This window comes from Rhinolophus sinicus, chromosome 18, assembly GCF_057876585.1.
Source record: "Rhinolophus sinicus isolate RSI-liver-muscle chromosome 18, RSI-T2T, whole genome shotgun sequence".
Classification (NCBI taxonomy): domain Eukaryota; kingdom Metazoa; phylum Chordata; class Mammalia; order Chiroptera; family Rhinolophidae; genus Rhinolophus; species Rhinolophus sinicus.
In genome coordinates this window covers 41,482,582-41,501,375 of record NC_142518.1, presented here as the reverse complement: position 1 = coordinate 41,501,375, position 18,794 = coordinate 41,482,582, and the positions used below count along the sequence as shown (strand labels likewise).

Below are 18,794 nucleotides of genomic sequence, written 5' to 3'. Positions count from 1 at the left end.
CCCCAAGACGAATGAGATGGTAGTTCAGCTCTGATTATATTCACTACTGCCTAGAGAATAATTTTTGTCCTGCTGGGCTGCTGTGGCATTTCCATTCAGAGTTAGCCTTTGAAGGTTTCTGGCAAGAGGGAAAAACCCTTGAAGATATATGGTTCTTTTGCTAAAGAACCTTTCAAAACGCGCTGATAACGAACTCTGAAGCTGTTAGCCCAAGTGAATTGTAGAGTATGACTTACTCAAAGTATTTGTAGGTTCTACCATTCATTCAACAAATATTTATTGCATTTCTCTAGAGTGCCAGGGTTGATTTGTTGGGGATAGATGCAAAGGAAGCAAAGCAGGCAACTCTACCCTTTTTGAGTTTACATTGCAGTGGAGAACGACAGTTGGCCAATAAATGAACAATTTCAGAAAATAAATGCTAAGAGGAAAATTCTAAAAGGGTACTGGATGTTGTAGAGGAGCCTCTTTAGCTCAGGTGGTCAGTTTGAGGAGGTAACCTTTAACAGAAATCCGAATGTTAGGAGAACAGCAATTTTTGGTATCCTTTCTGGTAATTGTTATTTCATTAAATTGTCAATTTATCCCTTCCAAAAGAACACTTTAGGTTTTTTGCTAGTTGAAATGTGTGAATTACTGCTTTTTGTTTCTAAGATAAAAAAGAAGATACATTTCTTATGAGATGAGATGGTGTTCCCAAGAGGAAATGTCAGTGGAGTAGAAGTCTGCCTGAGTTCTGGTCTTTCCTCAGTATAATCTTGCACATGTCTATAAGCATCTATTTCCATATTTATTACTAAACAAAATAAAAGCCCTACCAATTTTGCAGGATTCCTTTGCTAATTAAATGAGTGACTATGCTTTACAAATTATACAGCTACATATGAAATACAATGTATTCTATTAATATGTTTTTGGAGTCCAAGTTTCTCAATTGAGAAATGTTTTCCCACCAGCTTAAAGCTTTTATGTCTACCCATCTGGTATATTTTAGCACCAAATGTCTGAACTCATTGATTAATCAGAAGGGGCTGGGTTCTTAGAAAGTGGTAGTGTGATAGGAAGTATGTTGGATTTGGAACTAGAAAACCAGGATTCCAGAATTGTCCTTCACTTAGTAGGTCTGTGACTTGGTCAAGACACTAAGCTTTTTTGAGCCTTCCTAATTTTCAGAAGTCAAGCTAATACCAAGTAGCTCTCAGGGTTGTTGTTAGGATAAAGTTAAGTAGATGAAGTTCTGCTGAAAACTATAAAGCAAGTTTTGACAAACTTTTCTGTAAAGGACCAGATAGTAAATATTTTGGGCTTTGTGGGCAATGACTCAGCGGCTATTGTGGCATCCATAGGCAACATGTAAATGAATGAGTGTGGCTATATGCCAATAAAACTTCACGAATACTGAAATATTACTTTTGAATAATTTTCATGTGTCATGAAATACTATTTTTATTTTTTAGACCATTTAAAAATGTAAAAATTTTTCTCAGCTCACCTGCTGCACAAAAACAGGCAGTGCTGTGAGGAGGGTTTGGCCTGATTGCTATCCATGGTTTGACCACCACTGTTTTAAAAAGGGTTAGGCAGGGTAAAGTGTGAGTTAAGGCCTGAGGGTAGGTGATTGATAGATTGTTTAATTTTGATGATGAAAGAAGATGGAGATGATGTCAACCTCTTTTCTAATTTGGACCCAGGCATTGTTTTTACATAAAATGGGCATCTTTAATTGAGTCAATGACCTTGCCAAAGCAAAACTGGAGGATGGGAGTGAGGAAGAAGATAGTTTTAGTGTTCTGAATCCCAAGGACTGTGATGTGGTTGTGCAGTGTGCGTATCTATGCGATTCAGGGTTGTTTGTATATAGTGTGTACATCTGGCGGTAAGTCATATGGGGCCCCCCTGTTAGGAGTAGTTAAGAGTGAACTTGAGTCAGATGCCTGGGTTGAATTCTGGCCCTGGTTTTTACTAGCTGTGCGATCTTAGGAAAGTTAATTTTTTAAGCCTAGTTTCCTCATTTGTAAAATGAGACAAGCTGATTTACCTCAAGATTCTTGTCATGATTACATGAGAAAATGCATGAAAGGGCTCACAGTGCCTGGCACAAAGCACTCAATAAGTGTTAACTGATAATATTCCTCTGAATATATGTTGTGCATAATTATTAGTTTTGTCCTTCCTTCAATTATTTTAAGAAATTATAACATCCTTAACTGGTTCTTTTGTACAGGTTGTTGATGGACAATTCTGCTTTAAAGGATTAAAATAATACAGAGAGAGATTAAAACCTTAACGTCCCCCTTTACCCAATGTCCTGCCCTCCCTGTGGGTAACTGTTAATAGTTGACTGTGAACTTGTACAGTTCTTTTTCTCCGTAGTTACATGCATATATGTATGTGTATATACAATAAAAAATATATTTTATGACTTACCTTTTCCCCCCAAAGAATATGATTTAGGGCTCTTTTCATGTTGGTATGATTATGCTCACTAAATTCTTTTTAATGGATACATAGTATTTCATACTACATGCTTCTTTAAGCAGTAGGATCAGTTTAGAGCATATCCTTCCAGTCTTTTTAATATTCATTTACACATATATGAGTACATTTAGAAGTGAAAGTTTTTTTAACCATAAATGATACATATATATAGGTGTAATGTGTGTTGTACTACAACTTGCTTTTCTCAGTAGCATATATGTAGAGTTTTATATATCAGTATATATCCATCTCATTTTTTAAACAGATGCATATTATTACGCAATGCAGATGTATCATTGTTTATTTCACCATTCTCTTATAGATGGATATTTAATTTTTTTCAGGTTTTTTTTTCTTTCTATTTCAAGCAATGCTTCAGTAAAAAAAAAATCCTTGTACATGCATAGCTGTACACATACAGGAATATTTCTTAGGTAGATACTAAGAAGTGGAATTACTGGGTGACAAGTATGCACTAGATACTTGGAATTTGCCATATGGAAAGACTATTCCAGTTTATCTGCCGGTAGTGCCAAATTTCTCATACACTTCTCCAAACATGATATTAACAGAGTTTTTATTTTGCTCATCTGATGGACAAAAAATGATATTGAATTGTTTGAATTTGCATCTCCCTACTTACTAAAGTGTTTGAGCCATCCCCCTACCATACATGTATTGGTCAATTGTATTTCTTCTTACTGATTTTTTTTATTATTAAATTTATTGGGGTGACAATTGTTAGTAAAATTACATAGATTTCAGGTGTACAATTCTGTATTACATCATCTATAAATCCCATTGTGTGTTCATCACCCAGAGTCAGTTCTTCTTCCATCACCATATATTCGATCCCCCTTACCCTCATTTCCCACCCCCCACCCCCCACCCCCCACCCCCCACCCCCCTTACCCTTTGGCAACCACCAAACCATTGTCTGTGTCTATGAGTTTCTGTTTCTCATTTGTTTGTCTTGTTCTTTTGTTGCTTTTGGTTTATATACCACATATCAGTGAAATCACATGGTTCTCTGCTTTTTCTGCTGATTTTTTTTAGTTCTTTATGTATTATGGATATTAATGCTTTAAAACTGTACATGTTGCAAATGGTTGCTTCCCAGTCTGTTGCTTGTCTTTGAACCTTGTTCATGGTCAAATGGTCAAATGTGTTAGCTTTTTTGTTAATGGGCTTTGCATTTTGTCTTTTTTTATTGGGGAAGGGGAACAGTGTGTATTTCGAGGACTTTATTGGGGAACAATGTGTTTTTCCCAGGACTCACCAGCTCCAAGTCAAGTTGTCGTCCTTCAGTCTTAGTTGTGGAGGGCGCAGCTCAGCTCCAAGTCCAGTCACCATTTTCAATCTTAGTTGGAGGGGGCGCAGCCACCATTCCATGTGGGTGTTGAACCGGCAACCTTGTTGTTAAGAGCATGTTGTTAAGAGCAAGCGCTCTAACCAACTGAGCCATCTGGCCGCCCCTGCATTTTGTCTTTTTTTTTTTTTTTTTTTTTTTTAAAGATTTTATTGGGGAAGGGGAACAGGACTTTACTGGGGAACAGTGTGTACTTCCAGGCCTTTTTTTCCAACTCAAGTTGTTGTCCTTTCAATCTTAGTTGTGGAGGGAGTTGCCGTTTTCTAGTTGCCACCGGGCCGGCCCTATTTTGTCTTTTTAAGAAAGCCTTTTTTCAGGTTAGAAATATATTCTGCCATATTTTCTTTTAATAGTTATACAGTTTTGCTTTTTGCATTTAGGTCTTTCATCTACCTGGAATTTATTTTTGTGACTAGTTTTAAGAAGGATTTTAACTCCCCCCCAAAAAAATGAGTAGCCAGTTATTCCAACACCTTTTATTATGCTATGTGTTTCTCACAAATTTGAATTTTTTTACCCTTTTTACCATGGAGTACATCCCCATACACAATGTGTCTGTTTCTGTACTGATTCTTCTAGTTCATTAGTCCGTTTGTCTGTTTCTGTGCTGAAACTGTATTATTTTACTGTAGTTATATGTTTGTGATACCTGGGAAGGCAAATTTTCGTTCTTGTCAACATTTTCTTGGTTTTGCTTGTGTTCTTTTAGGATCATATTTTCAATTTTTGGTTAAAAACATCTCTTTGGGATTTTGATTGGGTTTGCATTGACTTTGGCATAATCGAGAAGGGGAGAGTTTGTGAAGATGCCAATATTGGGTCTTTCTACAAGAAAATGTGTATTTTATGTACTCCAGTAAAATGACAGTTTTCTTTATATAGGTGTTGCATATTTCTTCTTGAGTTTATTCCTAGATGAATATTTTATAGCTTTGTTCCTCTTACAAATAGGGTAGTTTTTTTAAAAAAGGTTTTAAAAAAATTGCATTGACTTCCCTCTTTCCAGGGTACCCAGCCCTTCCTGACCCCTCCTGGCCTTGCCCACTCCTGAGCCCTCACCTTAAAATCATTGTTTGTAAATTACATTTTCCAATTATTGCTTATGTATATAGGAAAACTATTGATTTTTGTTTGTTGATTTTATCTTTAGCATTTCTACTGAGCTTTCTGGTTAGTCCCTTTTGTTTTTCTTTTGGTTGCTTTTCTTGGATTTTCTAGATAGATAATCACGTAGTCTGCAAGTTTTGTGTTTTGTCCTCTACTTTCCAATATTCATAGGTCTTATTTTATTTCCTTAACTGGTAGCAGTGATAATAGGAATTCTTGGCTTATTTCTTGCTTTAATTATTGTTTATGTGAAAGATGCTTAACCTCACTCATAAGATAAATGCTAATTGAAACTACAGGGAGATTCCTTTTTTAAATCTATCAGAGTGTTAAAAATCAAAATGTTTGATAACACCTTTTTTGTTGTCAAGGCTGTAGAGTAAAAGACACAGATTTCAGGTGGGAGTTTAAATTGGTACAATGCCCATGGAAGGCATTTTGGTAGCATTGTATGAAGATATGCATGTGTTATGTGTACTCTTCTGGATATATTAACATACTTCAGTAAAAGTTAAATATACAAATTTCCTTTGATCCAGCAATCCCATTTCAGGGAGCTGACACATATTTATACTCATATATATGCAAAATGAAATATGCAATGTTATCTGTTATAGCAAATAGTTGAATACTACTTAGATATTAAAAATAATAATGAGCTAGAGGGTAAGGGGGTAGAGGGGTGGTAGATGAGGGTAAAGGGGATCAAATATATGGTGATGGAAGGAGAACTGACTCTGGGTGGTGAACACACAATGGGATTTATAGGTGATGTAATACAGAATTGCACACCTGAAATCTATGTAACTTTACTAACAATTGTCACCCCAATAAACTTTAATTAAAAAAATAAAAAATAATAATGAGGAACCTCCATGTACTGGCAGGGAAAAAAGTAATTTAAAATATTGTGACTATAAAAAAGTTTAGTATGCTACTTTTTGTGTAGAAAGGGGGAGCGAGAACATATATTTACATTTGCTCATTTGCCTAAAGAAACTCTGGAGGGCTACATAAGAATTTAATGAGTGGTTACCTGTTGGGGGAGTGGTAGGAACTAAATAGATGGGAAACAGGGTTGAGAGGGAACTTGTTCATTATATACCTCTTTCTTTGATTTTTGAGTCTTATGATTATATTTTAAAAACTTAAATTAAAAATGGTTTCTTGAGGGCCTTCGAGCAAAAGTGACGCAATATGGCAGTGACCAGGGGCTCGGACAATTTATGAAAACTGAAGATGCAGCATTAAAATAGAATGTAGACCTAAATACCCAGAAGAACGCCCCTTTGTAAGATTTGTAACAAAAATGAATACGATTGGAGTTAATAGTTCTAATGGAGTGGTGGACCCAAGAGCCATATCAGTGCTAGCAGAATGGCAGAATTCATATAGCATCAAAGTTGTCCTGCAAGAGCTTCAGCGCCTAATGATGTCTAAAGAAAATAGGAAACTCCCTCAGCCACCTGCAGGGCAGTGTTACAGCAATTAATCAAAAAGAAAAACCACAGGCCCTCCCCTTGCCACATTCAATTTAAGCAGTCTTCATTTTCCACAGTAGTAAACTTTCTAGATGTGTTTCTAGATAATTTTGAGGTCTTGTCGACCTCAAAAGTACTAGAAAGGAAGGTCCCATTCAAAGGCAGTTTAATCTTAAGATAGAGTGAATGACACTAATTTTTTGTTCATTTGAAATACATAAGTTGTGCCCTAACAAAAGCAGAATGGTTTCTTGAATTATTTCAGCTCCTCCAAGGACATTTTTTGTTTGTTTGTTTCTCGTGATGTTTCTCTTGTGTGTTACAGGTTTTCTTCAAATGTGTGTCTCCTGATTCTGTTTGTATTTAAGAATGAGCTAGTCGCTGGTAGGGTATATGTTTGGGGTGAGTGGGTGAGTAGCTAGCTATTACATTTGGAGGCCAAATGCCAGAGGGTTTTGCTCTGGGGTGCCCTATTCCTTGTTTGTTGAATTCCTTATTCTACATGCAGGGGTTTCTTTCTTTGGGTTGGGTTTTGGGGGGAGTTCATCAACTGGGTCATAACTCAGACCTCCAGTGAATCCCTGTTTTCAGCCTTTTTCTCACTCGGGCCCTCTTTGGGGTTAGTCTGTTTTGCACGCATGTAGAGCCCCTCTGGGGTTTTTCCCTGCAAGTCTGTTGCCTCTGGAGTTGGAACCCTTTCTATTACCATGTTTCCCCCAAAATAAGACCAGGTCTTATATTAAGGTTTGCTCCAAAAGACGCATTAGGACTTATGTTCCAGGGAATGTCATCCTGAAAAATGCTAGGGTTTATTTTCCTGTTAGGTCTTATTTTTGGGGAAACATGGTAAGTACTTTAGATTGTAGCATCTTTTGACTTGTGTTATCAGCCAATTCTTTCCTGTGTGTTCTCTATCAGAAATTGTTGAAATCTTGTATTTGCTATGCCATTTCCCATTCATGTCCTTGACTTGTGATTTATACTTTTGTACTCTTACCATCACTCTTCTAGGGTCTTGGAAAGTACAAGAGATATATAGGTGTTCCCTTCACCTTCTTGAACCAGAAGTCAATAGCAGTATAGCTTAAGCTTGGAGAAACTGTAGGCTTTTTGAGGACAAGGACTGACTTTTGTTCTTTTTTTAAAAGCTATTTTTTTTAGTTACAGTTGACATTCAATATTGAACAGCACAGCAGTTAGACATATAATTGATGCAGTGATTCCCCCACATTAGTCTAGTACCCACCTGGCACTGCACATAGTTGTTGCAACATTATTGCCTGTATTCCGTATGCTATACTTTACATGGCCATGACTATTATGCAACTACCAATTTGTACTTCTTAATACCTTCACCTTTTTCATCCAGCCCCTCAACCCATCTCCCCTCTGGAAACCATCAGTTTGTTCTCTATGAGTCTGTTTCTGTTTTGCTTTTTCGTTTTATTTTCTTTAGACTCCACATATAAGTGAGATCATATGGTATTTGTCTTTCTCAGTCTTATTTCACTTAGCATAATACCCTCTAGGTCCATCCATGTCCCTTTAAATAGTAAGATTTCATTTCTTTTAATGGCCTGAGTAATATTCCATTGTATTTATGCACCACACCTTCTTTATCCAGTCATCTATCAATGGGCACTTGGGTTGCTTCCATAATTAGCTATTGTAAATAGTGCTGCAGTGAACATAGGGGTGCACATATCTTTTTGAATCACTTCTGAATTTCTTGATAAATACCTAGAAGGGGAATTGCCTGGTCGTAAGGCAGTTCTAGTTTTAATTTTTTGAGGAACCTCTATACTGTTTTCTATAGTGGCTGCACCAATTTGCAATCGCACTTGCAGGAGGGTTCTGTTATCTCCACATCCTCTGTTTTCTCCACATCCTCACCAACACTTGTTTGTAGGTTTATTGATGATAGCCATTCTGACAGATGTGAGATGATAATATCTCATTGTGGTTTGAATTTGCATTTCGCTGATGATTAGTGACATTGAACAGCTTTTCATCTGTCTATTGGCCATGTGTTTATCCTCTTTGGAGAAATGTCTATTGAGGTCCTCTGCCCAGTTTTTAATCACATTGTTTTTTTGGTGTTAAGTTGTATGACTTCTTTACATACAACTTGGATATTAAGCCCTAATCAATGTATCATTGTGGAATATCTTCTCCCATTTAGTAGGTTTTCTTTGTTTTATTGAGGGTTTCTTTTGCTGTGTAAAAACCTTTTTAGTTTGATGTAGTCCCAGTTGTTTATTTTTTCTTTTGTTTCCCTTGCCCAAGAAGATAGATCATAAAAAATGTTACTAAGAGCAATGTGAGAGAGTTTGCTGCCTATATTTTGTTTTAGGAGTTTTATGGTTTTGGGCCTTACATTTAAGTCTTTAATCCATTTTGAGGTTATTCTTTTATATGGAATAAGAAGGTGGTCCAGTTTCATTTTTTGCATGTATCTGTCCAGTTTTCCTAGTACCATTTATTGAATAGAGTGTCCTTACCCCAGTGTATATATTCTTGCCTCCTTTGTCAAAGATTAAATGACCAGATAGGTAGGGGTTTATTTCTGGGCTCTCTATTCTGTTCTGTTGATCTATGTGTCTTTTTTTTTTTTTTTTGGTCAGTGCCATGCTGTTTTGATTAGGCTTGTAGTATAGTTTGATATCAGATAGTGTAATACCTCCAATTTTGTTCTTCTTTCTCAACATTGCTGTGGCTATTCAGGGTCTTTTGTGGTTCCATATAAATTTTAAGATTATTTGTTCTAGTTCTGTGAAAATGCCATTGGTATTTTGTTAAGAATTGCATTGAATGTATACATTGCTTTGGGTAGTTGGACATTTTAATAAATGTTAATTTTTCTTATCCATGAGCACGGTATGTCTTTTGTTCTTTTATCCCTGACATAGTGCTTGGCACTTGGTAAATTTTTATTGGCATGAATATGTGTATATGAGAGAAAGAGAAGATTGTTAATGGAAATTTTCTGTGTAATTTTGACTGTCTAAATATTCATTCTTTCAATTGCTGGTTCCAAAAGGTGAAGAAATTCTTGAGCTACTGATTTGACAAAGTACTGATTGTATGCAGTACTTCCCATGAATAGAACTAAGCTACAGGGGGAAAATTATTTATAACTTTTAATTCAAATGCTCCAAGGTTATATATCAAACATGTCGAAGGAGTACATACGGGGTGCAAATTTGTGAGGTTTTTCCTATAATTTCAATATCTATAGAAGTGCTTTTACAGTTATCTTTCTACATATTCCTAGGGCTTAGAGCAATGTATTATCATTTTATGAAGTAAGATATGGTCACACGTAGGTTATGGTATATAGCTGTCGAACTCAGTAAGAGACTTCAAGTTTGAGGCCTGATTCTTGTGGACCATTTCACTGAGCTATGCTTCTACATTGCTGAATGTAGAAGAGATATTATCCTGGTCACTGAAGCATACCCCTTTAGCAATGCCAACATGGTGTGTTACTGCAAAGCTTTAAAAGAATGTATTATACACTTTTTGGCCTTACTAAATAGAGTCTCCTGAAAATAATTTAACATTTTCTTGAGTATTGTTGAATAGTGCTTTAATTTAGTGCTGTCACTAGGGGTTATTAAGAGATAGAAAATAAAAACTTCCATGTATTCATTATTATATTGTGCCAGGCATCGTGCTAAGTAGTTTATATGTATATTTTCACATCAGTCCTGTGAGATTTCACAAAGGCAATCAAGAATGATGAGGTTAAGTATGATAATTTGCCTCAAATCTATTCTGAGGAATGAGAGGCACAACCAAGATTTGATTCCAGGTTTCTCCCACTCCAAAGCCTGTGTTCTGAAACTTCATTTTATGTTCAAGAAGCTAGTGGATCCACGATGAAAAAGCCCCAGATAATACTATGCTTAGTGAAGTTCTTGGCCTAGTTTTTAAAATTTGTTTTTCTCATTCGTTGTTTACCCTTAGGCTACCAGCTATTACATTTTATTGTTAGGTCCCTTCGCTTCAGAACACTGATTCTCAACCCAGGAGGCCAGGCTGAAGATAAGGAGAGTAGACAGAATGGTGGGGAGAGGTAGAGAGTGTAGTTTTAAAAAGGCATGTTTTATATTATTATGGCTTTGATTTTTGTAAAAATGTTTTATGATCTTAAAGAGGGACATCATATTTTATTGAGATATAATTTACATACCTCAAAATTCACCAATATCCATGACTTTTAGTGAATTTATAGACTTGTATAACCTTTATTACAATCTAATTTTAGAACATTTCTATCACCCCCCAAAAATCCGTTGTGCTGTTTTACTTTACAGTCAGTCCTGTTCCTATGCTCCAGCCCCAGGCAAGAACTGATATATTTTCTGTCTCTAGATTTGCATTCTAGACATTTCATTCAAATGGAACCATACAGTATATGGTCCTTTATTCTGGATTCTTCCACTTAGCATAATGTTTTCAAGGTTCATCCTTATTGTAGCATGTACAAGTTGATACCTCATTCCTTTTTGTTACTGAATAATATTCCAGTGCATGGATATAACACATTTTGTTCAGCTGTCAGTTGATAGACATTCGGGTTGTTTCCACCTTTTGGCTATTGTGAATAGAGCTGCTATGAACACTTGTGTACAAGTTTTTGTGTGGACATATGTTTCCATTTCATTGAGTAGATGGTATCATATTGTAACTCTGTTTAACTTGTGGAGGAACTGTCAGACTTTGTTCCAAAGTAGCTGCCCCATTTTACATTCCCACCAGCAATGTATGAGGGGTCCATTTTTTCCACATCCTCAGTAACACTTGCTACTGTCTATCTTTTTTTATTGTATTGTAGCATCTTCATGGGTGTGAAGTAGTATTTCCTTTTGGTTTTGACTTGCATTTCCCTAATGAATAATGATGTGGAACATCTTTTTTTTAATTAAAATTTATTGGGGTGATGTTGGTTAGTAAAATTACATAGGTTTCAAGTGTACAATTCTGTAATCCATCATCTATATGTCACATTGTGTGTTCACCACCCAGAGTCATCTTTGCATGTGTGTATTGGCCATTTGTCTATTTTATTTAGATCTTCAGCTCATTGGATTATTTATCTTTTCATTATTTAGTTATAAGAATTCTTCATATGTTTTGAACACCAGTCTGTTACCACATATATGATTTGCATGTTTTTTCCAAACCTTTTCACTTTTTATTTTTAAAGCACTTAGTGGTTTTAATGCTACACAGATAGGAGGAGGATATGCTGATCCACTTTTCACTTTCTTTTTTTTTTAATTAAATTTATTGGGGTGACAATTGTTAGTAAACTTACATAGATTTCAGGTGTACAATTCTGTATTACATCATCTATAAATCCCATTGTGTGTCATGTGATTTCACTGATATGTGGTATATAAACCAAAAACAACAAAAGAACAAGACAAACAAATGAGAAACAGAAACTCATAGACACAGACAATAGTTTAGTGGTTGCCAGAGGGCACTTTTCACTTTCTTAATGGCATTCTTTGAAGCACAAAAGTTAAATTTTGATGAGGTCCAGCTTCTCAATTTTCTATTTTATTGTTTGTATTTTTGTTGTATCTGGGGAATCACTGCTAACGCAAAGTCACTAAAGTTTACTTACATGTTTTCTTCTAAGAGTTGTATAGTTTTAGCTCTTACATTTAGGTCTATGATCCACTTTAAGTTTATTTCTTATATGGTGTCAGATAGGGATCCAACTTCATTCTTTTCTATGTGGATACCCAGTTGTCCAAGCACCTTTTGTTAAAAGACTGTTCTTTCCCCATTGAATGGTTTTGGCATCTTTGTTAAAAATCAATTTACCATAAATGTTAAGGTTTATTTCTAGACTCTCAGTTCTATTGGATTGATCTTTATATATCTACCCTTATCCTTGTTCATTTGTAATTTAATTATTTTGTGGTAGTAGCGTATACTTTGATTTCAATCCTGTTAAATGTATTGAGATTTATTGCCTAATATATGATCTGTTCTGGAGATTTTTCCATGTGTGCTTGAAAAAATGTGTATTTTGCTCTCATTGGGTGGACTGTTTCATTGGTGGCAGTTAGGTCAAGGTGGTTGATAGTACTGGCCAAGTTTTCCAGATTTCTTGCTGGTTTTCTGTCTAGTTCTATTATTGAGAGTGGGGTATTAAAATCTATTGGTTTTATTGAATTGTCTATTTCTTCAGTTTTATCTTAATGTATTTTGGGGCTCTGTTGTTAGATGTGTATATAATTGTTATGTTGTCCTGATGTATTAATCTTTTAATACTTATAAAATGTCCATCTTTGTCTCTAGTAACTTTTCTTTTGAGTTGAGAGAACGATTTCTTGTTATAATACACCAGAAATACAAGATTCCACTGAAACTTGGAACAGTTGACAGAATATGGTTGAACTTAATTAAACCTTCAGGAGAAATAGGGTCAAGCGAAGCCAATGTATGGAGAAACTCAAGACTGGGATAAACACAAGGATAATAGTATTTAGCATGGGTCTCTTCTGACCCCCTCCCCAGCAGGCGTCTTGCCATCATTCTCCCACCCCTATCCCTTAACCAGTGGCTTTTCCCTCTAGTGCAGGTGTTAAGCCAACTCAACTGTACCCCTTAGGACATGATGCAAAGAAAAGAGGAAAGTTATAAGTATTATTCCAGGGTGCACATACCTAACCCAGCACACATTATTGGTGTCAATGTACACGGTAGCAACTTGAGTCAAGTCACTGGTGTTTTCACATGTGACCTGTTATGTTGCCCTGTAACTAGGTCAATGTTTCTACTTTACTAAAATATCAACGTGGTGGAATGCATTTTTGAACTCTGGATTTTCTGAACTCTTAGAGAGGCCTATTATACGGATGTAGAACAGAATTGTATCTCTAGGAACCTACGTATTAGGGAGGAACATTGATGGGCTCTTTCTGGGACTTTTCAGGAAATGTTAGAATGTCAGAGGAATGACAGGTGAGGGGAGGCAGAAGTGGTAGGAGGGTGTCCTAAACACAAGGGCTGACATATTCATGTTCAAAGAGAAGTCTGGACAAAGGAAAAAACAACAACAGAAGAACAAGACAAAAACAAATCCAAGTGTGGGGGCAGAGCCCCAGAAAGCAGTTTCCAGGCTCTCGGCCTCACATAAAAAGCTGCTGGCTCAGGTAGTAAATGGCCATCAACTGTGATTGGATGGCCATCAGCTGTGGCTAGTTGGCCATCAGCTGTAACCAGTGAGCCATTGGCCACTAATATAACTGCTTGTGGCTACGCTAGCAGAAAATGGGGGCCTAGCAAGAAGATGGTGGCTGAGCCTGCAAGTGGCGCAGTGAGGGTTGAGAATTGTGTGGCTCCTCTTTCCTGTTTCTCCAACCCAGCCGCCAGCGAGAATATAGTAGTATGACTTCCCTACCTATGGCTCCGTGGGTGTTCCTTTTGGGCCTCACCATGTCCTGCGTTCTTAGGTGGGGAGCGGGACTAGAGACCTCGCCTGTCACCCCGCACGACACATGGCGCAGCGAGCAGGGTACGGTGCCGGCCAAAGCTTCACAAAGGGCAGTGGAGCAGTTTGTGTGTATGAACACTCAGTCTCAGGAAAACCAGGAGGAACAGCTGCTGGAGATCTGGACCCCCGTGGAGGGGTGGGAAGATGTGGACAGTTCCCCAACCAGCATAGGCCGGAGAAAGCAAAGGACATTGCGGCCCTGTGGGCTGGGAAGTGCTTGCTGAGGCTGCCCAGATGCAGGACTTGTAGTCCCAGGAGGAAAGGCTTGCTGAGTCCTCCATGGGAGATGAGGGTGAGGTCAAGGTTGTCTTTCACCCCCAGGGCAGCCCTGGCAAATGACTATGGACTATGGGGAATGGGCTCTGTCCCTAATTTAATTAACCGCTTGACTGTTTGCTTGGGAACACACCACCATGCAGTGGAACTGGTGGATATTTGCTTTTGTGTCTTGACTGGCCGCCATTGAGAATATGTAAGCACCTTGACTGTGAGCCGCTACTGTTCCAGCACAGGGTACTGTTCCAGTACCCTGAGAGGCCCAGAGAGTGGCGTTGCCCTGAGAGGTCCTGGCTGTGCCCAGGAAGTCTGGCTGTGCCCAGAGAGAGTGGCAGTGCCCTGAGAGCCCTGGCTGAGTCCAGGAAGTCTGGCTGTGCCCAGAGAGAGTGGCAGTGCCCTGAGAGCCCTGGCTGAGTCCAGGAAGTCTGGCTGTGCCCAGAAGCATTGGTGGTGCCCTGAGAAACCCTGGCTGTGCCCAGAGAGCCTGGCTGTGTCCAGGATATTGCATTCACCTCCGGGCTCCTCGCACAGGGCCCCTTGCGGAAGATGCTTGTCGCGTAGATTGTGAGGCGAGAGCCTGTAGGGGTGGAGTGTGGGGACAGAGCCCCAGAAAGCAGTTTCCAGGCTCCCGGCCTCACATGGAAAGGTGCTGGCTCAGGTAGTAAATGGTCATCAACTGTGATTGAATGGCCATCAGCTGTGGCTAGTTGGCCGTCAGCTGTAACCAGTGAGCCAATGGCCACCAATACAACTACTATGGCAGAAAAATGGGGGCTAGCAAGAAGATGGTGGCGGAGCCTGCAAGTGGCGCAGTGAGGGTTGAGAATTGTGTGGCTTCTGTTTCCTGTGTCTCCAACCCAGCCGCCAGTGAGACTATAGTGGTGTGACTCCCTGTCATGCGGGGGACCCTGCTCGCTGCACCATTTGTTGTGCAGGGCGACCTGCGGAGTCTCAGCTCCCGCTCCCCACACAAGAACGCAGGACATGGTGAGGCCAAAAAGGAACACCCACGGAGCCATAGGTAGGGGAGTCATACCACTATATTCTCACTGGCAGCTGGGTTGGAGACACAGGAAGCAGGAGCCACAGAATCTGCAATCCACACTCTGCCATACTCCACAGCTTGCCAGCCCAGCCACCATCTTCTTGCCAGCCCCCATTTTCTGCCAGCGTAGCCACAGCAGTTATATTAGTGGCCAATGGCTCACTGGTTACAGCTGATGGCCAACTAGCCACAGCTGATGGCCATGCAATCACAGTTGATGGCCATTTACTACCTGAGCCAGCACCTGTCTATGAGAGCCTGAGAGCCTGGAAACTACTTTCTGGGGCTCTGCCCCCACACTCACCTACCTATGGCTCCGTGGGTGTTCCTTTTTGGCCTCACCGTGTCCTGCTTTCTTATGTGGGGAGCGGGACAGGAAACACTGCAGGCCACCCCGCACGACAAATGGCGCAGCGAGCAGGGTCTCCTGCATGACACCAAGTCAGAGGAAAAAAGGTTTTCATACAACATAGTATCAAAATGTAAAAGGAACACACTAAATGCACAAACTGGTGGGAAATAAGTCCACAACCTATCGTGGTAGGTTCTTCCAGCAATTGGGTTCATTTCTAGGTTATTTATAGACGGGTAACTTTAACGAGTCTCTCACAGGAGGGCAGACAGTCTTCAATTATTGGCCTCAGGATCTGTGTGTGCCATGTAGGCATCCAGGTGATCTTTCGGTTTTGATATGCACGCATCCAATTGGTTGTCCAGCTGCTCCTTGGTCAGTACAGGGCGAGCAAGGGTACCTCCCCCTTGTCCACAGCCTCGGCTTCAGCCTCCAAAGCCCTCTCTTCCCCGACCTATCATACCCGGACCTCGGAACAACATCCTGCCCCTAAGTAGGGTTCTCGTGGCACGTCCCCCATGTAGTCCTCCTTTGGGCAAGCCTCTCTGGATTGTGGGCAGGTCTCGTCCTCGGATGGCTCCCCAGGCAGGGCCCCTACGTGCAGGCCTAGCTGTGTTTGGATGTTAACTCTTACCCAGGTGCTGCTTTAAGCTCTGTTTAAGTTTTTTTTTCTCCTTTTTTTAAAGACTATTGGGGAAGGGGAACAGGACTTTATTGGGGAACAGTGTGTACTTCCAGGATTTTTTCCAAGTCATTTTGTTGTCCTTTCAATCTTAGTTGTGGAGGGTGCCTTTCAGCTTCAAGTTGTTGTCCTTTCAGTCTTAGTTGTGGAGGGTGCAGCTCCGCTCCAGGTCCAGTTGCCGTTGTTAGTTGCAGGGGACGCAGCCCACCATCCCTTGTGGTAGTCCAGCTGGCAACCTTGTGGCCGACAGGATGCTCTCCAACCAACTGAGCCATCCGGGAGCTCAGCGGCAGCTCAGCTCAAGGGGCTGTGTTCAATCTTAGTTGCAGGGGACAGAGCCCACCATCCCTTGTGGGAGTCAAGGAGTCGAACGGGCAACTTTGTGGTTGAGAGCCCACTGGCCCATGTAGGAATCGAACTGGCAGCCTTCGGCTAGGAGCACGGAGCTCCAACCACCGGAGGCACCAGGTTGGCCCCTCTGTTTAAGTTTTAATGCTGCCTAGACAGAGGGTCTATACTCCATCTTCTGGGCCAGTGGTCGGTTTCTGGCACTGACTAGCTGCTGCTGTTGCTGCATCTAAGCCCAAATATTCACTGACATCAGCTTTTTGTTCTTCAGCACACAGTAGTACCTCGGTTTTTGAACGTCTCCGTTGATGAACATTTCAGTTTACAAACGCCGTAAACCCAGAAGTAAATGCTTCAGTTTTTCAAACATGCCTCGGAACTTGAACATGTCACGCGGCTTCTGCTGAGTGCAAGATCCTGAGGCCTTGCTGTCGGCTGTTTTCAAACGTTTCAGAACTTGAACGTTCTTCTGGGACGGATTATGTTAGAAAACTAAGGTACCATTGTATTAGTAAAGTGGTCATTTAGAGACATTTTGGTGGCATTTTTTTAGCACAACTTTCACTGCTGACAGTGCCACCATCTTCAAATCCCAGTAATCGAAGGAAAAGGATGCCAATTCTCCTCCCGGGGCTGCCACCGCAGCTGCAGCAGGTGGGCCAGGGGCCCAGCCGAACCAGGGTTGACGGTAGAGGGACTGGGGTTAATTTGGTGGGCGGCTGGTTAGATGGGTAAGTGGTAGATTGCTAGATTAGTTTGTTGTTATTGGCTGGCTGGCTGGTGAGCGGGTCCGCCTCCTTGCCTGGCCTGCCCCTTCCTGTCTTGTCTGTGCCACCACAGCCGCTGCCACCAACTCCAGCTTGGAGTCCTAACAAAATGGCTGCCACTCTGGTAATATTTTTTGTCTTAGGGCTGGTTTTTAAAAGACTGAGGGAATGCTCCTTTCCCTATTCCTCTTATTTGTCACTGCTTATCTTATATTTTGGGAAACCAGGTGACCAAACATGTTAAAATTATTAGAGCATTAGAGCAGCACTGCTTGCCCTTCTATTTTTATATTAGAGTTTTGGTAATATTTTACTTTTTAAAAGAGGTACTGCAGTTAAATTTTTGAAGGCTTTTTTTTTCTCTGATTTTTACCTGTTTTTGTCAGCTTAGAAGTCCTTTTGTTGTACTTATAGATCTCTGCTCTTGAGGTTTCTGAATAACTGACCTTTAATTAAGTGAAGTGAGTAATACTTAAGAATATCTTGCCTAAAATGTTAATATTTAGGGAATGGAGTGAAGGGTGTATTTGGATTCTTTGTATATTCTTCTTTTTTTGGAGGGGAGGGGAACAGGACTTTATTGGGGAACAGTGTGTACTTCCAGGATTTTTTCCAGGTCAAGTTGTCCTTTCAATCTTAGTTGTGGAGGGTGCAGCTCATCTCCAGGTCCAGTTGCCGTTGTTAGTTGCAGGGGGCGCAGCCCACCATCCCTTGTGGTAGTCCAACCGGCAACCTTGTGGCCGACAGTACGCTCTCCGACCAACTGAGCCATCTGGGAGCTCAGTGGCTACTCAGCTCAAGGTGCTGTGTTCAATCTTAGTTGCCGGGGGGCAGAGCCCAGCATCCCTTGTGGGAGTCGAAGAATCGAACCGGCAATCTTGTGGTTGAGAGCCCACTGGCCCATGTGGGATTTGAACTGGCAGCCTCCAGCGTTAGGAACATGGAGCTCCAACCGCCTGAGCCACCGGGCTGGCCCTCTTTATATATTTTTGAAGTTTTTTCCAAGTCTAAATTGTGTCAAACTAACTTAAAAGAAAAAATCTCCACCTAAATGAGGTGCTGTTAGTCACCTTTTCTTACTTTCAGGCAATGCTAGTCTTATTAAGTAACTTTCAAAGTATTTTGGTTTGGCAATGTAACCTCTTAGAGTGCTTTGTGAGTCCTTAGTTTACAGTCATGTGCCACTAAACAACAGGGATATGTTCTGAAAAATGCATTGTTAGGCAATTCTATCATTGTGTGTACATCATAGGGTGTACTTATACAAATTTAAATGGTATATGTAGCCTGCTGCACATCTAGACTATGTAGTAATATCACCTGCATATATGTGGTCCATCCTTGACTGAACGGTCATTGTAATTCCAGCA

The 18,794-nt window shown here is 40.1% G+C and overlaps 1 protein-coding gene and 2 pseudogenes across 4 annotated transcripts in view; 2 read left to right on the top strand and 1 right to left on the bottom strand.

Moving 5' to 3' along the window:
• The window catches only part of WNK3 (WNK lysine deficient protein kinase 3), a 162,243-nt gene that overhangs the window by 5,757 nt on the left and 137,692 nt on the right, over positions 1-18,794 (top strand). The window lies entirely within an intron of this gene.
• Positions 1,067-6,466, top strand: LOC109434111 (ubiquitin-conjugating enzyme E2 variant 1-like; annotated as a pseudogene).
• LOC109434120 (chromatin target of PRMT1 protein-like) lies at positions 15,903-17,240 on the bottom strand (annotated as a pseudogene).